General features: G+C 42.6%; 1 protein-coding gene across 1 annotated transcript in view; it reads left to right on the top strand.

Moving 5' to 3' along the window:
- Positions 1-12,364, top strand: part of KCNG2 (potassium voltage-gated channel modifier subfamily G member 2) — a 1,266,507-nt gene that overhangs the window by 526,695 nt on the left and 727,448 nt on the right. The window lies entirely within an intron of this gene.

Genomic DNA, 12,364 nt, shown 5'->3' with positions numbered 1-12,364 from the left:
CTCGCATATCCACCCCCAGTGTCGGGATCCGAGAGCAATGGCTTTTCCCTGGCCAACCGAGAAGAGGATCCAGGGGAAGTCGAAGTGAGAATGCCCTCAGGTTCCTCGCAGCTACCATAGGCCCATATAGGAGAGAGTGTGTGCGAGTGTTTGAAATGCTTTAAAATTGGGTCTACCCCAGGTGAAGTTAAAACTAAATTAAAGCTGCCACAAGCCTTTACCACAACACCAATGTAGGGCAATAATTCATGCCAAAATGGATCACTTTAAAAAGTCAACATCTGAGCCCCATGGCACTTGGGGTCCTGACCCTGTGTTGCAAGTGCAAAGGTCTCGCTCATTGTCAGGTTTGTCATAGCAGCAGTTCAGATCTCAAGTTCGCAGGTCTTTATCTACACATCACCATGCTGGAGTTGAGGATTTCAATGATTAAGGGCACCTGCTTCAGCACACACTGAGTCAGGACCATGAGGAGGCAATTGAATTAACTCCAGAAAGGGGCAGCAGGCATGATGCAGCAGGACAGATTAGACTCTGACTCAACTCTAGGCAAGCCTCTCTGCTCGAAGAGCAGCAAATTGAAGAGGTCCCAGTCCCATAACAAGGATGACTAAAATGTCCAATCCCAGGGCTACGTGTTTGCAATGGCAGAGTCCCCTAGGCAAAATGATAGCAGCCACATACAGGTCCAGCTACTTCAAAGCTGCAGAGGACGAGGAGAGAAGAGCAGGACTTCAGGCTAGTTTGGCCGAATAGTCTAAATTAGGGAGTCACCAGCTACAGGGCTCCCCTGTCCAGGGGGAGAGGTTCAACATAGCAGAAGACAACTCGTCCAATGCAGATTCCAGCAGCAGTCCATCCTTGGGAATCTTGACTCCAATGGTCAGCTGTTGAATGGATTTAGAGAACCAATCCCACCCCCTCCTAATATGTGAAATCCTGGTCTGGGGTAACCCACAGCCCATCACAAGTATGACCTGAACCATTCAAACGGGAGGGTGGCTGTCCGTGACATCCTGCTGGCAGGAATGTGTATTAAGGCCGATCCTGTAACCAGATGGAGCCAATTTACACTCACTGAACATTGCATGGTGTCTTGCCAGAAGCCTGCAGGAATACATAATATTTGGCTCTTTCCGGCCCGGGCTGGTTGGAAGATGGCGAACAAGGACAGAGCAACAAAAACAGGGCTTAAAATGAGGTTCAGCTAGTTTGGACCACAATTGGAGGAAAATGGGCAACTTGCAGTAAAAATATATGGGGACAAGAGCATGCACCCAAATATGGTTAAACGGAGGCACCAATGCAGGCAGCCTGCTCATTTTATACTAGGTGTAAAAAAAAATACACAGATGAGAAACAACATTTAACTGCAGTACTCTCCACAAGTGAGTTGGTATTTCTACTCAAAAGACTAAAATGGGACAGCAATCCCCCCTTGCAGTGGTGGCTATAAGGACAGTCTTCAAATCAAGCGAATTGAGCAAAAGACAGCACTAGCCATGTGCAGGTGTCCCCACTGGGGTTTATGAGAAACACTGCAAAAGATGCACTTACGCAAAGTAGCATTGACTCGGATGCTTTGGGTTAATCAGCATCACCTCTTCAGCCTTCTGCTCTTCAACCGGAAGGGGTTTTTCAACGGGCTCCCCTCTTGGCTCCTTTGCAGTAGTGTCCTCTTTTCCTGGTGTTTCCTCTTAGGAGGGCGTTTTTATGGACTTTCTTAGATTAATTTGATCGTTCAGCTTGGGCTTTAGTTGCTCTGACTTATATGTACCACGCATGCTCCTGAAATCCCCCATGTACCGTTTGTTCCCGGTTCTTTGCATTATACATTGATGCTTTCTTCCTGTAAATAATGTTACTTACTCACATAGAATGATTTACAACAGGTTGGAGTTCATTGAGTAGATGGACAGTGATGGGGCACCATAAATATGAAAGTGTGGTGTATGTACATATGAGGTGCAAAAACTCAAGTTGCAAGCTACTAGCCAGCCATAACAAACTCACTTGCCACCTCAATTCTATACAAACACATTGCACCCCATGTCTTACTCGCCAAGAGTCAAATATTGGTAGCTGATTGCTAGTGGCAAGTAGAAATTGTGTGCCCTGGATATTCAAACCAATGTGTTCGTTGTTCAGTACAATACATCATTATAACATGGTAGACCTAAAAGGAGTCCCACCCAAGTAAAACTAACAGCATTGCCATGGAGCTGACACGCAGAAGAGAACAACACAATTATCAGCTAAATTCAATAATCCAAAGAAGATGCCTGTTCAATATGATTCCGTTAAGGAGCAGTGGGCCAGTTAAAGTCACTCTTTCCATCATGGTCAGCTGATGTTTATGGAATGAGGGGCAGGATGGGGGGCTTGTAATCATAGAACGGAGGATAGCACAGGGGCAACACGATGGTCTGGGAAACAAGACCACGCAGATCAACAGAGGTTTGAATCCCGGATCCGCGCTTAGAAACCAAACTCAGGTACGCAGGGCAACAGAGGTTTGAATCCCGGATCCGCGCTTAGAAACCAAACTCAGGTACGCAGGGCAACAGAGGTTTGAATCCCGGATCCGCGCTTAGAAACCAAACTCAGGTACGCAGAGCAACAGAGGTTTGAATCCCGGATCCGCGCTTAGAAACCAAACTCAGGTACGCAGGGCAACAGAGGTTTGAATCCCGGATCCGTGCTTAGAAACCAAACTCAGGTACGCAGGGCAACAGAGGTTTGAATCCCGGATCCGCGCTTAGAACCGGCACTCAGGTATGGTATTAGGCGCGTTATAAAAAAACAATTAAATACATAAAATAAATGTTATATCCAAAATAAAAGCAGCGTAAAAGTGGAAAAAACATTAAAGTATTAAATATGATGGAAACAAAAGAAACTCTTAGAAGCATAATTAACCCCTTCGATAGCAGCACTATCTTCCACAAAATGTCTAACACTATAAAAGAACTTTCAACATGATGCACTCTTTCTGCATCACAGAGCCGATGATTGACAGCTGTTGCAGAGCGCTTCATTTCCCTCTAATAAGACCTAAAAATGAAGCTGTGTCCTTGACAAGTCCATTAAACATAGTCAAACACCATGTAGATAATATAAAGCTCATCAGCTGAGGGGCAGAGACCACGGACATTCAGAATGTTCTAATTTAGTGTTAGTGCTCTGCCTACTGAACTAATGCCGTTGGCACTATGCCTGGTGTGACTAAATACCCTCATTCTTGCTTTTGCACCCTGAAAGCCAAGTCATCGGGGGAAGAAAGAGAAACGGAGGGTCGTGAATCGAATATCAACAGGCAAAGATGGGGGCGCCTTGTAAACTCGACACGAGTGTCTGAGGGCAGTAAAAACAATCTCCTTTCCATTTTCGAATAAAGCATAAAATGCATGCAGCAGCTGAGCCAGGAGCAGCTGGCGCACATAGAAGGCAGGTGGGGGCAAAAGGGATCTGACCAGGCAGAGTGGAGCAGGGGGGAACACAGTTAGTGTCTGAATTCTGAGGAATTGTATTGGTGGAAGCTCAGCCAACATTCCAATGCAGGTTCTAATGGTTATGTGCACCCTGTGTAGGGATTCCATTCACAATCTATACATTTACCACTTACTATACCAAACAGAACGCCATTGCACTAGAAGATGTTTCCCTTTGTTCGTTTTTTAAGATTAACATTCCTGGGATTTCAAGGTATATATATATATATATCAAAGTCTGCATTGACTTCAAAACATTGACCATTGAGGACCGTTGTCTTCACAAAGAAGTCCACCTCTATCTCAAAAACTGCATTTCCCAGAATCCTAATGGGCGTTCGCGCCGATCATCCGCCTGCCTCATGCTGCATACTCAGCAGTTCAAACGGAGTAGAGCAGGCGGCGCAAGCTTCTCAGTCAAAGCACCCTCGCTCTGGAACTCACTACCACCCAACATCAGAAAACGAGCCCTCTTACACAATCCTTAAAAAACTTGTTAAAACCTAGCTGTTTAACAATTATGACTAATGTATGCTACTTTTTGTCTGCTCGCTATGCCTGCACTCACTTTATTCTTCTGTACAAAACCCTGCGATACCTCCGGGTCTGGGGGTTACACAAATGCGATAAAAAAATAAATGAATAAATACGCATTGAAAACATAGCAAATTAATTGTATGCATTGTGGGTGTCTGTCACAGAAAACAGATTGAGAGCAATGCCTACGCGTGCACAAACTGCAACAAGCAAAGACGTACAAAGCGATCAATGTTATGTGTTCCACTATTGTCTTTTTGTGGTGGTGACTTCATAACCTTGCTTCTCTAAGGAAGACTGCGCTTTGGGGTCCGGCATGAGCACAGAGAGACCCATACACCCCCTCTTGTCAAATTTGCAATGAACAAGCAGCAAGACCTTCCTGGGATGACAATGGAGACAGATGTTACAGCCAGTCTAACCTGACATCTAAATCCTTTTGTTTTTAGTATGTATGGTTCATGATTACAGATATTTTAATGTTAGGGTGAGTGTTGTGAAAAAATAAAGGAGCACGAAGCCCAGTGTGTATTATGTACTTAGTAATGCAAGCAGACAATACTTTTATCACAAATATATTTGTTAAATATTAAGGCTTGTGGTCATTTTGATGTTGCCTAAATGCTCTTTGAATTTCTCCAAAGCAGCCGTGATCCCTCATTGATTCTATTTCTCCCCTTGCCCTTCATAGGGGTATTTAAAAAGAGTACAATAGGAGTCCACCAAACCTTCCATCTTGGAGTGAAAACCTTCTTTCAGGAAATATTGTATATGTTTATTCTAGATTATAATTATGCACTTTTATCAGTAAGACCAGTATGATATTCTTATTATGACTATAATATATACTGAAAGTGGTCAATGGAAATATGAATTGTAAAAAGAGGCCCTTTGCAAAATCAGTAAAATTACATAATTTCCTTTCTTAAGTAACCTGCTTTGCAAAAAGTACAGCACCTGCTATTAACACTCACACTTTTTGTGTTTTTTCTTCGGTCGTACAGCTGACAAAATGAATACCACCTTCAGAAAGCAAGAGAGAGAGAGAGACAAAGAAAGAAATAGAGAGAAAGCAAGAGACAGAGAGATAGAAAGACAGAGCGAGAAAGAAAGAGATAGAGAGAGAAAGAAAGAAAAAAAGAAAGAGAGAGAAAGCAAGAGGCAGAGAGACAGAAAGACAGATACAGAAAGACAGAGAGAGAAAGAAAGACATAGAGAGAGAAAGAGAGAGAGAGAGAGAGACATAGAGAGGTGGGGAGAGAAGGAAAGAGAGCGACACCGAGAGAGATAAAGAAAGAGAGAGAGAGAGAGAGAGAGAGGCAGAGAAAGTTTGAAAGAGAGAGAGAAAGTGAAGAAAGAGGGAGAGTGATGGGGAAAGAAAGAAAGAAAGAGAGAAAGAAAGAAAGGAAGAGAGATTGGAAGACGTAGAGAGAGGTGGGGAGAGAAGGAGAGAGAGCGACATCGAGAGAGATCAAGAAAGACAGCAAGAGAAAGACAGAGGTGGAGAGAGTGTGAAAGAGAGAAAGAGTGAAGAGAGAGAGGGAGAGCGAGGGGAGAGAGAGAGAAAGAGAGAGAAAGACATACATTACGACCCAGGCGGTAAGGGGTTTACGGCAGCGTAAACAGCGCCGACCCTTACCGCCTGAGTACGAGGTCCCTTAGCGCCATGGCGGATTTAACACCTGCTTTTAGCAGGTGTTAAAATCCATGGCGCTAAGGGACCATGGAGTTAATTACGGTGGCGTAATTAACGCCTTCCCCACTCCCATTATGCCCTATGGGGCAAAAATGGGAATGGGGAAGGGTAAATGGGGATTGGGGACTTACCGCCCCGCCAAGGTCGGAATGGGGCGGTAAGTCCGCCAACCACCATGGCGTAAACATAGTTTACGCCATGGTGGTAAAGTCACGGCCCAGGCGGTAACTTACCGCCTGGGTCGTAATGAGGCCCATAGAGAGAGGTGGGGGAGAAAGAGAGAGAGCGACATCGAGACAAAGAAAGGGAGAGAGAGAGAGAAAGAAAGAGAGAGAGAGAGAGAGAGAGAGAGAGAGAGAGATCTGAGTTTGATACGCCAGGTACAGCTTAAAGAGCTGGACTTCTTGCAGACTCTTAAGACCCACCATGCCTGTACAGTTATGAGCATTTTCTCCACAAAGAAGGGATTCTAAGGAGTAACCTCATTAATATCCCCGGCGTGGACGCACATTCTATTCCCATTTCATTTGCATGAGCTGGATCATTGCACCCTGCCATTCTGTAGGACTTGTAAGGAAATCTTGATGACAAATGGATGATACATTAATTTAGGTCCTTGGCACAGCACATTGCTCTTCTTCAGTTCTCAAAAGTGACACCGAGCTATTGTGATAAAGCACCGTGTTATAACACTTAGACTGAAATGAGCAAAGGCCATTAATCGTTTTAAGGCCCGAACATGCATCCTTATAAAGAAGAATGGCATACCGCATAGAGGCCTTAGCACGGTTCAACAGTGGGATAAAACATAAATCAAGGGACCTTGTCCAACTGGGCACACATGCATCATTGCACCTGAAGCAAATGGAAAATGTATTCAAAGGAATGCCATCCTGTATTTGATAGTGCCAGGGGGTGAGTTTTCAGCAGCACGAACCAAGCACTGGCAAAGACAGCAGTTTGGGCTTTTGAGTAGGCGCTGGATAGCCCTTTTCCATAAATGTGCTACCATAATGACACTACCTGGCAATAAAATGGCAACAGCTGGCAAATACTGTTAGGATCTGGGAATATTATCGCAGCCTTGACAAATGACTTTATAGTGCCTGTAGAAGTGGCACGATTGTTGGCTTATCCATTGCTTCTTTTTTAACAGGAATCCAGTGCAAGGATCACAAAGACGGACACACAAAAGTAAAGGCACACTTGGTTAAGACATTATGGCTTCACCAGAGTTGGTTTGCAGCTGCAATTAAACCATTACCTTTCTGAGAACTGCTTAGAGATAACGTTGGCACCTCTTTAAAAGGATCTGAAAGCGATTCAGGGGAAGGGTATTTTGGGCTGGAAGGGGCAAATATTGGGCGGGAATGGCCATAGGGGCTAGCATAGCCATGGGCAGTAAAGGAAGGTATAAAAACCCAAACAACACCCACATTCTGTGTGTCCCTTCCCACGTCCTATCCCTCTACCATCTTCTTTTCCTATGCCAATTGTTTCAGCTTCTAGGCAGCACTTAAAGCAGCGTCTAACAGCCACAACTAAAAGGGAGTTTTAAGTGATAAATGTAGATGAATTAAAGTAAATGGGGTCTTTCGACTACAAGTGCAACATGCATTAATACAACAACACAAAGAAGACGGTCCTGTGCATGTAATGTAAACAATCAAAGGCAAAAAGCAAGATGCAGACATTTACATTGCAAAAACCAATTATGTACAATGAATCCAAAATCATATAATCAAAACATATACAAAGTTACAAAAAAGCTTCACCCAGAAAATTCATGTATCACATATCTTTATTTACTTTCTTTAATGTGATATAGAATGAAAATAAATTCAAACTTTACACATAATACAAATTACATACATTAATATCAGATCAAGCAAAACAAATCATCAACAAATGTAATATACAGGGAAAATAAAAAGGAAAAACAAAATTAATTAAAAATATTTCAATAAGCAGATAGGAAAAGAATCATGTTAAAATATATATATGTTGTTATCTTTTCCCAAAGTTCTATACAATCTTAGCGGCATAGAGTAATAGAGGAACATCTTTCCACAAAGCTACTTAGAGTCATGTGGAAAATAAAATTGGTAATAGACCGCTTCCCAGACAGTGTAACATGTCTGTTCTTGACACCACCGTTCTCAGATAACTCGAATCAGGGAGCCCAAACTTACTTCAATCTGTTGCCAGACATTATACAGTGCAATAAACAAGTGCATATTCCAGGTGTTAGTGCAATAAAGCCAAAATGATGTTTCACAGATGGTTAGAGGATTGTGTGCAAATTCGCCAAGGTATAATAAGATTATATGTTTTAATGTCTGACATTCAGTTAGAAGATGTTTGGCTGTCTCCAGGCATTCTGGGGATTTACACAGGCGACAGACTCGCTCTTTGGCAGGGATATTTTCCCTGGCTCCCAAGTTGCTCAAAGTGGGCAGTTGTTCCAGTCTGAACAAGATGATAAAACGTCTGAGCCTTTTAGTAGGGCAGAGATACAGATATGCTTGGGGTTTCATAGAGGTGTTTAATCTGTATTTTACAAATTGGTAGTTCTTTAGGCTGCTCAAATGTGAGAAATTCCCAAGCCAATCCCACAGGTCCAGCTTTTTCCCAAGTGCATTTAGAACTTCCTTGGAGATGGTTTCCCCTCTATGTGTCCAGCCTATGTCTACGAAAAGTTTGGTCATGGCTTTTAGTAGGGGTGAAGTGGTATGTTTTTTTATCACTTCCTGGAGGATCATGGATAAAAGGGGATTGGTAGAGCAGCCAATCATCTTAAGATAGAACCCTGCTCTCCTTTTAAGTACCATGGCTTTCAGTGATGGAAGGCCCAATTCAAGTCTAATCAGGGCCATCGGTACTCCCGGGGACAACCCCAGTATCCGGCGCCAACATTTGCCCTCCATCACTTGAAGCCACGTCAGATCTATTTCACATATCACATATGGAACGCTACCCGAACACAACCCATACTTCAATCATACCTGAATGACAATGCATACCAATAAAAAAAAAACATTTCATTAAAACAACACAATGTGGTGAACTACAAAGAACAGTGTTTAATTCTGTCAGGTAGCGGTTGAACGCTTATTAAAAACCTCAATTACACTGGCCGTGAAAGAGACACACCTATCAACAAACACAATACAAAGAAACATATTACACATATTTGTTTCCTGGCCAACTCAAGTTTCGGCTTATGAACACTGACTTCGTCAGGGCCAAACATGACATTTTTCAGGTAGGGAAAATGTCAAGACAATGGTTCCAACAAGATCTCAGTAGAATCCCATGACTAGATGGAAAGAACAGCAACCTCCACAATTTTTCAGTGTGGTTCTCCTTGGTTGGGCGCAATATGCATTTTGGTCTGGATTCAAATACAGCGACTGCTGGGAAAATGTGGCCTCATGCAGTGCTGTGTCTGGGCATCATCAGGCAAAAACACGACACCAGCAGTGCCTGCCTACATAGGTGCAGTCTGCATGAGGGCTGACTCCAGAGTGCTCCAAAACAAAGTCAGCTCAAAGTCCTTGCTAGTAATGGACAGCGTTACATTTGTTAATACAGCACAGTCTTCTTCAGGGTCAAGTCAAGTTCAGATGATCATCCACAACAACACAATGTAGATTGTGTAACACATATAACAATTATAGTAGCCTTGGCAGGGTCCTTTTCATTTGACACAAAACTTGCCAGAGTATCTTTGAAAGTTATTCTATGTCAGCTAATCCAGTCACTGGGCAAACACATTTTGAAGTGAAGCGGCTGGATTAGAAGAGAGACTTCTTTGCCTGACTGAAGCCTGTCGTCACCACATTGGTTGGTAGGCAGCGAAGATCATCCAAAATATTTTAAAACCAGATTGTGGAGGGAGTACTCTAATCCTCTTCATCATACTATTATGCGAGCCACTTTTAATAAATGTAGTAGGAGGCAGGGTTTTTTTGTGTAGTGTGGTCAGTACAGCAAAATAATTATGGCCCTCATGCCCTGTTTTGCACAGGTGTAAGTGCATGATCATGTTTCGGAGAGAAATGGCTTAGGAGATCACAATTCTCCCAATAAATACCAGTATAAATAGAACAGGCGCTCTGGGGTGCCTTGGTTCTTTGATGACTGCCTCAGCCTGTCATCTAACCCAGCGATTGCCAACACGTAGGTAAAAGAGTGCACGGTTTATAGCTCTTTGTTTACATCAGAGATAAAAAAAACAAGATGGGTGCGAGGTCTCAGGAATAACTAAGGCCTCTAAAGGTATTACATTTGGAGGACATAAGGACTCTACCATCTGCTCATATTTGGATTGAAGTGATGGAACACAAATGAGTTGCAATTCCTGTAGGGCAGGGACGTCATTTCACCAAAACTCCTGGGGTAGCGGAAGTGATATCACACGACCCTTGACTCCTGATGACCTCACAGGAAATGATGTCATTTGATCCCACCCCGAAGTGATATCGCGGGAAGCGATGGAACACGACCTTTCACCCATTGACAAAACAGGAAGTGGCATCACCTAGCATTGTACACTATGAAAAATATGGTTACGATATCACTATAATGTGATGTACATTTCATACAAGAATGGATCGCCATATGTATTGTTAAGATTAGTGTGTATAGGCCTATATTACCAAAATACTGTGAATGCAAGCAGACGTCCATGACCAAATGATAATGATGTGTTATTATATAGCACTTACGCTTAAGCGCTTTATATAGAAAAAATATACTCCCAATATCACCCAACCTGTGTTGGTACCCATTTATCGACCTCAATAGGATAAAAGGCTGAGTTTAGGGGTTTAAGAACAGACTAAATCAGTGAATCAACCCCTGAAGTGTGCATCAAATAAACCTTTAATGAGTCTAGAAATTATTGTATAGAATTCCAGAAAGACACATTATTTGGTATTCCTCCTATTCTTTCTTATTTAAGGTCAATGCTGAAAGTGTTAGACTTGTGGAACTTCTGTTCTTATTTTTCTTCTTTTTTTTAAGGGGCCTGAGCAAGAAAGCCAGCCACCACAGAAGTAAAGAGCCACATGGTGCTGGCCACAGCCAAGGAGCTTGCATTACACACCCCCCCTTTTTTTTTAGAGGTCGCAAGGGAGACCACAGAGGTCACAAGGGTGACCTCTGGTGACCCCCAAATGATGTCCCTGAAGTAGGGAATGAAGGAGACCCCAGTTGACTAGCTTAAAGACTAGCCCTATTGACGCAAGAGTATCTGAATATTTTATTATTGTTATGATTATTATTATTATTATTGTATTTATTGAGCACAGATCTAGCTTCGAGAAGCATCAGAGCACTGTTCAAAGGTATACACCAATCTAGATACATGACAGAGCGCTTTAGAGAGTTGTACAACAGTACAGATGCAGAACGAAGCGCTCTCCAAAGGTAATAACAGAACAGATATACAGCAAGGGGTAAGATACAGAGGTGCACAGAGGAGGGGAACAGCTATACGGGGTTGAGAGGGGTGGGTGGCGTCTAGCGAGTTAGGTGGCGAGAGGGGCGACGTGATGGCCTAAGTGTTGAGGATGAGAGACTCCTTGAAGTGTTGGGTGTTGCGTTCTTTTCGGAATTGTAGGAGCATGGGGGCAAGTCTGATGCTGAAGGGGAGGAGGTTCCTTAGTCTTGGGACAGGGAAGGCTTGTTTTTGCAGTGGCAGATTTTAAGTCTGAACGTGTCATGCAGTATACAAAAACTGATGGATCATTACCAGTACTAGTAACACCTTCGTATTGTTTACTACCGCAATTCAATACGTTAATGAATAAATGAGTCCTGGATGGTTCATTTTCATGATAGCTTTTTTATTGGTGTTGTCCTTTCACAATTGCATGAGTGGCAGAACCTCTAGCCAATGCATTTCAGACTCTCGGTCCATCGTCAGGGCTAACTCTACAATCAATGTAAACAAAAAAAGATCTATATAGTCTACACATTCCATAAACCAAAGCTACCATTATGATAAAAGAACACAAGGGGGGTTGTCCTGACTGGAACAGTCAAAGCTAATTGCAATTTATTGGGATGCAAATAAAATTTGATATGTATCTGATCCCCTGTTATATCTCTTATTTGTACATATCCAGGGGCAAGATGGGAGAGCACCAAGGAGAAAGAGTATACCACAAGTACTTAGTTAATATGAAACTGGGAGTATTTTTTATTTTCTCTCCTCAGTCAAATGTTCACTTTTAAACAAACAGAAATTGCAAAGACCCATAAGTAGTACAGGAATTACGTTATACAATTAAACAAAACAGAAACAGATTGATGCATAAGTGTATCATCAGGTGACATTCTAAGAGAAAAATCCTATATACACACAGATATCTTATCATGTTTAGTACATTTCATGTTCTTCTCATTAAGCACCTTAGATGGATAAAGGGTACATGGCACGTGTACCTCTATCTAATAGGACCAACAGAACATTTTATTGCTCTAACATAGAACCTTGGATAGGTCTAACTGAGCCAGGCTCTTGCATACCAGTCAACAGTGAGAACAATAGGTCTGATGAAAGTAAACACATGTATATGTACAGTCTTCTAACACTTGTTTGCTCATATGCAGAACATCAGTGATCCACAGC

Source organism: Ambystoma mexicanum, chromosome 5q (assembly GCF_040938575.1).
Source record: "Ambystoma mexicanum isolate Mex_15411 chromosome 5q, UKY_AmexF1_1, whole genome shotgun sequence".
Lineage (NCBI taxonomy): Eukaryota > Metazoa > Chordata > Amphibia > Caudata > Ambystomatidae > Ambystoma > Ambystoma mexicanum.
This window is presented reverse-complemented; position numbering and strand designations above follow the sequence as displayed.